We start from the raw sequence: 9,096 nt of genomic DNA, 5'->3' as shown, positions 1-9,096 counted from the left end.
AATAAAGATATAATTACGTATTTGTCCTTTTGTATATAATATATTATAATTTATATATAATATAAAGAAGAATATTAATGTAATTTCACATACTAATAATTTTCTCTCTCCTTATTTTTCCTTTCATCCAAACACAAGAAAAACTTTCTTTTATTTTCTTTTCATCCATTTTCTCTTCATCCAAACAATATAAAAAAAATCAATTTTTCCTTTCATTTTCTTTCCTCTCTTTCCTCTCATTTTCCATCTTCCATCCAAACAAAGTGTGAGTGCTATTTTTTTTTCAATCTCGCTACGTTACCAACACATTTCTGCCAACATCTGCCAACTCTGATTTATAATTGTATTTAACGGAAGTGTCTTTGTGGATGTGTCTACTAAAAATATTTTTTTTATGGCTGTTTTTAATGGAAATGTCTCTATAGATATATTTCCTAGATGTGTCTCTTTATACATGTGTTTAAAATATAATAATTCATTATTGTTGGTAATAAGTTGGCAGATAATGTATTAGTATCCTATACTTTTCCTTTTTTTTTTTTACTAAAATAGGAGACTCGAACCCGCATTCTCTTAATTGAATATGGAGAGACTATGTCATTTGAGTTATTACTCATTTGCAAAGTGTGAGTGCTATTAATATCCGTAAGTATTGATAGTATATGTTAACCCGTATGATATCCGTACATAAACCCATGGCCTATAAATTAAGTTGCAGTCATCTCCAAGTTCACGAAGCCACCACAAAAGTAATATGGGTTCCAAGAAGGCTATGGTGGCACCCACCGCCATTCTCTTCTCCCTTAACCTTCTCTTTTCCGCCACAATGGCAAGTCTTTTCCCCTTGCAACCCCCTCCTCCCGAAGCGCCGCCTCCTAACACACCGCCACCCAACGCGCCACCACCTAACACACCACCGTCTTGTCCCTTAAATACCTTACAGTTAGGTGCTTGCGCGGGTGTCTTAAACATGTTTATTGGGCCGCGGCCCATACCGGCCCAATGCTGCACCCTCTTGGATGGTCTTGTTGACCTTGACGCAGCTCTTTGCTTTTGCGATGTAATTAGGGTTGACTACTTGCCAATAATCCACGTAGACGTTCCTGTTGCATTGTCCCTCTTGCTCGACGCCTGTGACAGAAACGCTCCCGAAAACTTCCAGTGCCCACCACTTATTAATTAGAAATTAAACAAAATACACATATATATGTTAATTGATGTGCTAGTATATATATATATATATATATATATATATATATAAAAGATGCAAATTTATCTGTAATTATCTTTATTAAATATTTAAAAATTATTATTTAATAAATTTAACTAAATCATCATTTAATAATTTTTAACTATCAACTTCAGCAACTGTCAAATGAGTTTTCACCATATTTATATGGATGCACATTTAATTTTCTATATATGTTTTTGTTTAATGCTTATAATATTTAATATATGTATGTATGTATATGTATGTGTGTCTTAGCTTCGATCTGCATGTAGAAGCTATCAGTCTTGGACAGTTGGACGTATTAATAACCCTCCTAAGTCCTCATCAAAACATAAGTATGCATACGTATACATATGGTATGTCCATCCAAGGAGACTATATATTATTATAATAAACGTTCACGTGAGGATCAAACTGGACTATTAGATCTTCATCTTCATGAGTTAGCATCTTTGTTGGTCTGTTGAATAAACTTCCTTTATTCCAAAAGTAGTGTTCACTGTTTTTTCTTTCCTTTAATTTTTTTTATACAAATTTGAATGAAAAATATAAATAAAGTTTAAAATTCACTATTATTTTTATGTAAAGTTAATAGTTAAAATTTGTTAGATAATTTAATATATTTAATAAATAACTTAATATATTTGATTAAATTATCATATAACGCTCAACTATTAATTAACTTTATGTAAAAATAAATGTACATAAGTTGTTATTTAAAATTAACGATATATTATTTTTTTATTATTCTATTAAAAAAAAATTTTGCTCAGATGAACAAGGTTTAATAAATAGCCACCACTCAAATAAAGATCCCAAAAATAATTTTTTTCTAAAAACACCTACGTGGTAAAACCTAAACCATACATTCTAAAGCCACACTTTTAACTACATAACACTTAAAACCATAGTATTTTATGAAGAAAAGCGTCACCTAATGGAAAAAAGTAAATTAGAAGATTTAAGAGAAGAAATAATTAAATTATCAAAATTAATAGATCAAAAACTAATGATTTTAACTAATGTTAATTGAATGACACCGAATTCTTAAAATCAATACAAAATAATTTTTCTCAAAATCTTTATTTTACTATAAGTTTTATTGAAGGACTTCAAAAACCTGAAAAAACTTATTTTTCACATGGAATTTCTAAAAAATGTTACTATGGAAATGATTCTCCACATCTTTATCATACTTTTAACCCACAATTAAATTCTATAGTAGATATGCTTGAAGAAATATTAGTATCCATAAAATCTCAAAGAAATAAGGAAAAAGAGAATCCCAAAGAAGAAAAATTTCAAAATATAATCAACATAACAGAATTAAAAGTAAAACCACCATTGAAATTATGAATATTGAAGAAAAATTAGAAGAAGTTACAATGCTTTTTAAACAATTAAAAATGGCTCAAGAAAATAATATTATGGAACAAGAATTTCAAATAGAAGAAAAATTAGTAAATTCTGAAAATATAGAAAATGAAGAACACATCCTAGATTATTCAAGTGATGAAGAACCAGCAATTCCAATACAAGTAAAAAATGAAGCTGGAACATCTAAGGATAATCAATCTCAATTTAAATGGGAAACAGGTTTTGAAAATTATGCTTTTAAAAAGGGATTTATAAATAAAGATTCAAAGTACACAAAAATACCATCAAAATACGTTCCTAAAATCCAGGAAATGGAAGGAGAAAGAATGTTCGATTTAGACTGTAAAAAGAATGAAAAAGAAATTTTCGAAAACTGGTTGAATTCCTTCTTATTAGAAGCCTTTACTAATCCAAAACTTAGTGAATTGTCTGGAAGAGATATCTGGAATTATATAGGGTTTCATACTAAAGGAACTATAAGAGATTATATGACATCAATAGGAAACCAAATAATAGAAGAATTAGCAACAAAAATAACAGTTTATGATAAGATATTACATATAATGATGATTCTATATAAAAAAATTTTTGGAAAAAATATTATAGATCATAGACAAGAAGTCTATAATAAAGAATATCAAGAAGCAAAAAACCATTTAGCTAATATTCAGATATATGATTTATGTAACGTGGAATCTTATATATGTGAATATAGAATACATTATTATAAATTAAAAGAAGAAGATAAAGACCATTATCTTAGTATGTATATAACAAAACTTCCATATCCTGCTAATGAATTTATAATGGGAAGATTTATAAGAGAAATAAATAGAGGGACAATTGAAAATAATTTTGGCGGAGCAACCTCTGCAATAAGAGAGGAAATAAAAGAACGTTGTATGCAAGAAGCGACTCAAAAAAGATTTGAAAACATAATTAGAATTTGCTGTCAGGATAATGAAGATATACCTTAAAAATATGGTCTTAATAAAAATTTTCAAAAAAAAAGAAAATATCAATTTAGAAAAAGAAAATACTATCCAAACTGGAGAAAAAAGAGGTATTTTAAAAAAAGAAATAACAATAAAAACAAAAGACAAAAAAATGACTATTGCCCAAATAAAAAAGAAAATTGTAAGTGTTGGTATTGCTAGGAAGAAGGACATTATGCAAATGAATGTCCAAAAAAGAAGGATAAAAAGGACCTCACCAAACAAATAGAAATTGCTAAGTCTTGTTTCATGGAACCATTAGAAGAATCAGATGATAGCTTAGACTATATTTTTGAATATGTCTCGAAAACAGACTCAGAGACTTAGCAATAATGCCACATTTATTACTATAAAAGTAACAGAAAAGTTTATAAATGCTTTCATAGATACTGGAGCAACACAATGCTTTGCTAGTACAAACATAAAACTTGATTGAAAAAAATTAAAGAAACCATTAAGAGTTAGAATAGCTGACAAATCAATACATAAAATTGACCAAAAAGCAGAGATGGCTGAAATATTTATTCAAAATTATAGGTTCATTGTTCCATCTATATATATGTTAGATTCTGGAATGGATTTTATCATAGGAAATAATTTTTAAAGCTATATCATCCATTCATTCAAGAATTAACATATATAGTTTTAAAAGCTCCACACGATTCTTCAATAAATCAAAAATCAAAACGTATAAAAATACCAACTACTACTATAGATAAGATTTTAAAATTTAAAATATTTTCTATATTAGAAACATGTTATTTACATTTATATTTTCAGATAAATATTCCAAAAAATAATCTTAAAATAAAAATAGAAGAACTTTTGGATGAAATTTGCGCTGAAAATTCTTTAGATATTAAAAATACAAATAAAAAATTAGTAAGCATTAAATTAAAAGATCCTACAAAAGAAATAAATGTTCCAAATAAAATTCCTTATTCCGCAAGAGATAGAGAAGAGTTCTCATTAGAATGTAAAGATCTTTTGGAAAAAGGAATTATAAGATTAAGTAAAAGTCCTCATGCGGCTCCAGCCTTTTATGTCGAAAATAATAATGAAATTAAAAGGGAAAAACAAAGAATGGTAATTAATTATAAGAAAATGAATGAAGCAACTATTGGTGATGTTCATAAACTTCCAAGAAAAGATTCTATTTTAGAAAAAATCAAAGGAGCAACTTGGTTTTCATCTCTTGATGCAAAATCAGGATATTGGCAACTTCGTTTAGACGAAGAAACAAAGAAATTAACTGCTTTTACTTGCCCAACAAAAGAATCAACAAGTGTGTTGCTCTATGAATGGAATGTATTACCATTCGGATTAAAACAAGCCCCATGTATTTATCAAAGATTTATGAAAGAAAATCTAAAAGAGTTAAATGAATTTGTTTTGGTTTACATTGATGATATACTAATTTTTGTAAAACAGGATAAAGAAGATCATCTTCAAAAATTATTAATAGTTTTAGAAAGACGTAAAGAAAAAGGATTAGTTCTTAGCAAAAAGAAAGCAAGAATAGCAAAACAAGAAATATAGTTTCTTGGATTAATTCTATCCACTCAAGAAAAGCTAAAACTTCAACCAAATGTTTTAGAAAAGGTAAATTTATTTCCTAATAAAATAGAAGATAGAAAACAATTACAAAGATTTTTAGGGTGTATAAATTATATTTCTGATCAAGGATTTTTAAAGAATATAACAGAATACACTAAAAGCTTATTTCCAAAAATAAGTACTAAAAAAGAATGGAAATGGGAAGAAAAAAATAGTATGCAAATTCAAAGAGTCAAAGAATTATGTGAAAAACTTTCAGAACTTTATATTCCAGAAGAAAACGACTACTTAATAGTAGAAACAGATGCTTCAGACATAACCTGGTCAGGATGTCTAAAAGCTAAGAAAGTTATAAAAAGTTTGGAACAAGAAAAAGAATCACTAGATTCTAAATATTCCCCAAAGAAATTACTTTGCAGATATATTTCAGGGACTTTTACTCCAACAGAACAGAGATATACTACTCATGAAAAGGAAACTCTAGCAGCAATTAAATCTCTTAAAAAATGAAAAATTGATTTACTATCCAGAGAATTTACATTAAGGACAGATTCAAGTTACCTAACAGGTTTCATACGATATAATTTAAAAGTTGATTATAATCATGGACGATTGGTAAGATGGCAATTATTTTTGTTACAATATCCAATAAAGATTGAATATATTAAGGGTGACAAAAATGTTATTGCAGATACATTAACAAGAGAATGGAGTTCATCTACAACGCATTAGATCAAGAAATTCAAAAATATGAGCAAGAACTCGAAAAATGCAAGCATTGTCAGCAAATAAGAACACAGATCCAATCTCTCAAGAAGACCATTGAAGCAATGAAATCAACACAACAAGCGAAACCATCATAGTTCAGCCAGCTAAGCATGGTGGACAAATCAGGTGAAGAAAAAATTTCAGAAAATATAACAATTGCTGAAATTATTAAAAAATCCACCCAAGATAAAAAAATATTATGTAATTTATAATAGCCCCATGAAAGGAGTATATGATGCTTGGGAAAAAGCAGCACCATTCACACATCAATCAAGGATAATTCATAAAGGAGGATTTTTAACACTGGAAGAGGCAAAGGAATCCTTCAGGGAATATGAAGCTCTTCATCCAGAGCAAACCCTAAAAAGAGCAGATAAAGCTCCAATTCAAACCCAGAGAACAGGAATAATAAGAAACATTCCTACAAGGGCTGAAATCAAGAAAAAGAAAAGGGTCTGTAGATCAAATCTCAGAGAAACCCTTAATATAGTCCTGAATTGGACTGAAGAAAAAAGGGCAATTTTGGGATATTATCCTATTGCCAAAGAACAGCTAACAAAGATGGTTATCTTTCCAGATGCTTCTCCATCTGACACTTATCAGTTTTTCCAATATGGATTAATTGATACAATTTTAATTTTTAATGATCTAAAAATTATTAGTGAGTTTCCTGCAGGATTCGTTGATGCAGTAAAGAGATTTAAAAATATGATTGACAATGTAAATCCAAGGGATGTATCCCTAAAATTTACAAACAGTCAACCTATTTTTAATGAAGAAGAAGAATGCTTGGTTCCAGCACACCAAGTAATATTCATGTCCGTCTTCCCAGGAAATTTTCAACCAATTGATCGAATTCAAGATTTAACAATTTACAGTCATGAAGGAAGACTAGCCAGCACATTAGCAAGGGTCTTTGAAAGAACTAAAAAAATAACGAAGAAATCTCACACAAGGATTAATTATAAAATTAGAAATACTCTGTTTATGTCCAGTAAAAGAAATGAAATTGAAGAAAGAGAGATGAGACTCTTGGTGGAATTTGAATCAGCATTCTATAATTTATCTGGACTTTTAGAAAAGCTCCCTGAAAGGATAAAGAGGAATCTCTGCTATTTGATAAAAGATAGAGAAGACCACAAGTGCCAGTTATGTGCCTCAGAAATATCTGAAGAAAGCAATAATGAAACGGAATCAACCCACATGATAAAAGAAGAGGACAGTGCATCTGAAGCATCCCTCAACATTATTGCATAATGACGTAAGTGCTTAGGTCATAAAGCACCAATAATTTAGCTGGTGCAAGATAATAAACAATGACGTAAGCAATGACGTCATAAGAAGGGTAAGGATGAGAATTGTCAATCAGACCCAACTATTATAAATAGGTTGCTTAGGCAATTGTAGAGATCATCAGAAAACAGAAAGCAGAAGGCTAAGAGTACTCATATGCTAGGAGAGCAAGGAGGAAGCTGTCGAGGCGATTCTGTAGTCTGACAAAGAATTCTCTTAGGAAAAAATAGTTCTAAACTCCCCTCTGGAGTTAATATTTACAATATCCCCTCTGGAGATAAAAACACCTTATGTAAAATATACTAAATAAAGGAAGTTTTTCTCCAGAAAGGTACATCTTTATTCTAGTCTCTTAGTTATGAATTATTTAGAAAGCTTAGAATTAACGGAAGAATCTGATTATTATAGATTAACTGCTTTATTAGATAATGAAAAACAGGCTGTTCTAAAAACAGAACTAAATCTCAAATCAAATGAAAATTTTAATAAACAAAATCTTTTAAAAGAAGTTTTTAATAGAAAAAATATAATATACTATGAAAAAATTCAACTTGAAGCTCCTATAAAAATAAAATATGCTAATGGAGAACTCGAAATAGCCTTGATAAATGATGAAGAATTGAGTAAACAGATTGAGAAAATTAAGGATCAACAAAAAGATCTAAAATTGGATGGATTCATATTAGTACCATACAAGTCTTAATCAAATCTACATATATGAAAGGAATTAATTCACCAATAAGTTTAGCAATCTGTGACAAAAGAATTACTGATGACCCAATAGATCAAATAATTAGAATTGTTCATGGAAATTTGGCAAATATAAATGTTAAATTTAATGCCCATCTTGGATATGCTATACCTTTATAAACTGAAAATCTTGGAAGATCTATAAGTTTAGCTTATAAATTTCACAGAAAGAATCTAATAGAACAAGATGATGAACCATTTTTAATTACATATGCAATAAATTATGCTTTAACAAATAGCCATCATAGTATAATATTTAAAAACAGAGAAAGAATTTATGTCGATGAATTATTTCAGAAAATTGTAAAAACAGAAATACCAATATATAAAGCTATTAAAAACCCAGTTCTATTATTAAAAGAACCATAAGGAAAATCGGTTTTATCGAATTTTCAAATAAGAGAATCTAAAATTAATAGTCCTTTAAGTTTATCTAAGTTAAAGATTAAAGAAGAAAATTCTGAAATAAAAGAATTAACAAAAAAGGTCGAAAAATTAAATGAAACCCTAAATACTAAATTATGACAATAAATAAAGAAGAAATATATGTAACTTATCAAGATAAGAAACAAGAGCTCTTTGAAAGAGAGAATCATTTGAATTATTTGCAGTTTTCTGAAATAAATCAAAGAGCATTTGAAGCTCTAAAAATAATCTATAACAAGTTGAAAGGAGAAGTTGAAGAGCTAGAAAAATTAATAGAATAATCTCTAGAAAATAGTGATGAATCGATAATAGAGTTTGCAGAAATTTTAAAATAAATAATGTTAAACAAAACTATCTTTAGGAATTATGATAAAGCATAAAAAGATTGAAAAACCAGAAAATAAAATAAAAAGGAAAAGAGCAAGAAAATTAAAAAGTAAAATAGAGAGTATAAAAGAGAATTAAATAATCTTCAGATTGAAATTGATGATCTTATAATAAAAAGGATAGAAATAAGAATAAACATAAACAAGTTAGAATTAAATTTAAGAAATTTATAAATGCCTGGAAAACCATATTACGATTTAAAAGAATTAAAGCTGTTGAAAGAAAAAATGAAGAATGAAATTGACAAATTAGAAAGATATTTAGAAACAAGAGAAAGTGTATAAATAAAAGAAGTTCTTAAGGATTTGAGAA

The 9,096-nt window shown here is 28.3% G+C and overlaps 1 pseudogene; it reads left to right on the top strand.

Annotated features, from left to right (window-relative positions):
* The first annotated feature begins 754 nt into the window (after positions 1-754).
* Positions 755-1,183, top strand: LOC107635967 (putative lipid-binding protein AIR1 pseudogene; annotated as a pseudogene).
* The last annotated feature ends 7,913 nt before the right edge of the window (positions 1,184-9,096 follow it).

Source organism: Arachis ipaensis, chromosome B4 (assembly GCF_059453495.1).
Source record: "Arachis ipaensis isolate K30076 ecotype BB chromosome B4, ASM5945349v1, whole genome shotgun sequence".
In the NCBI taxonomy this organism is placed as follows: Eukaryota; Viridiplantae; Streptophyta; class Magnoliopsida; order Fabales; family Fabaceae; genus Arachis; species Arachis ipaensis.
Note: the sequence above shows the minus strand (reverse complement) of the source record. Positions and strands in the feature narration are given on the sequence as shown.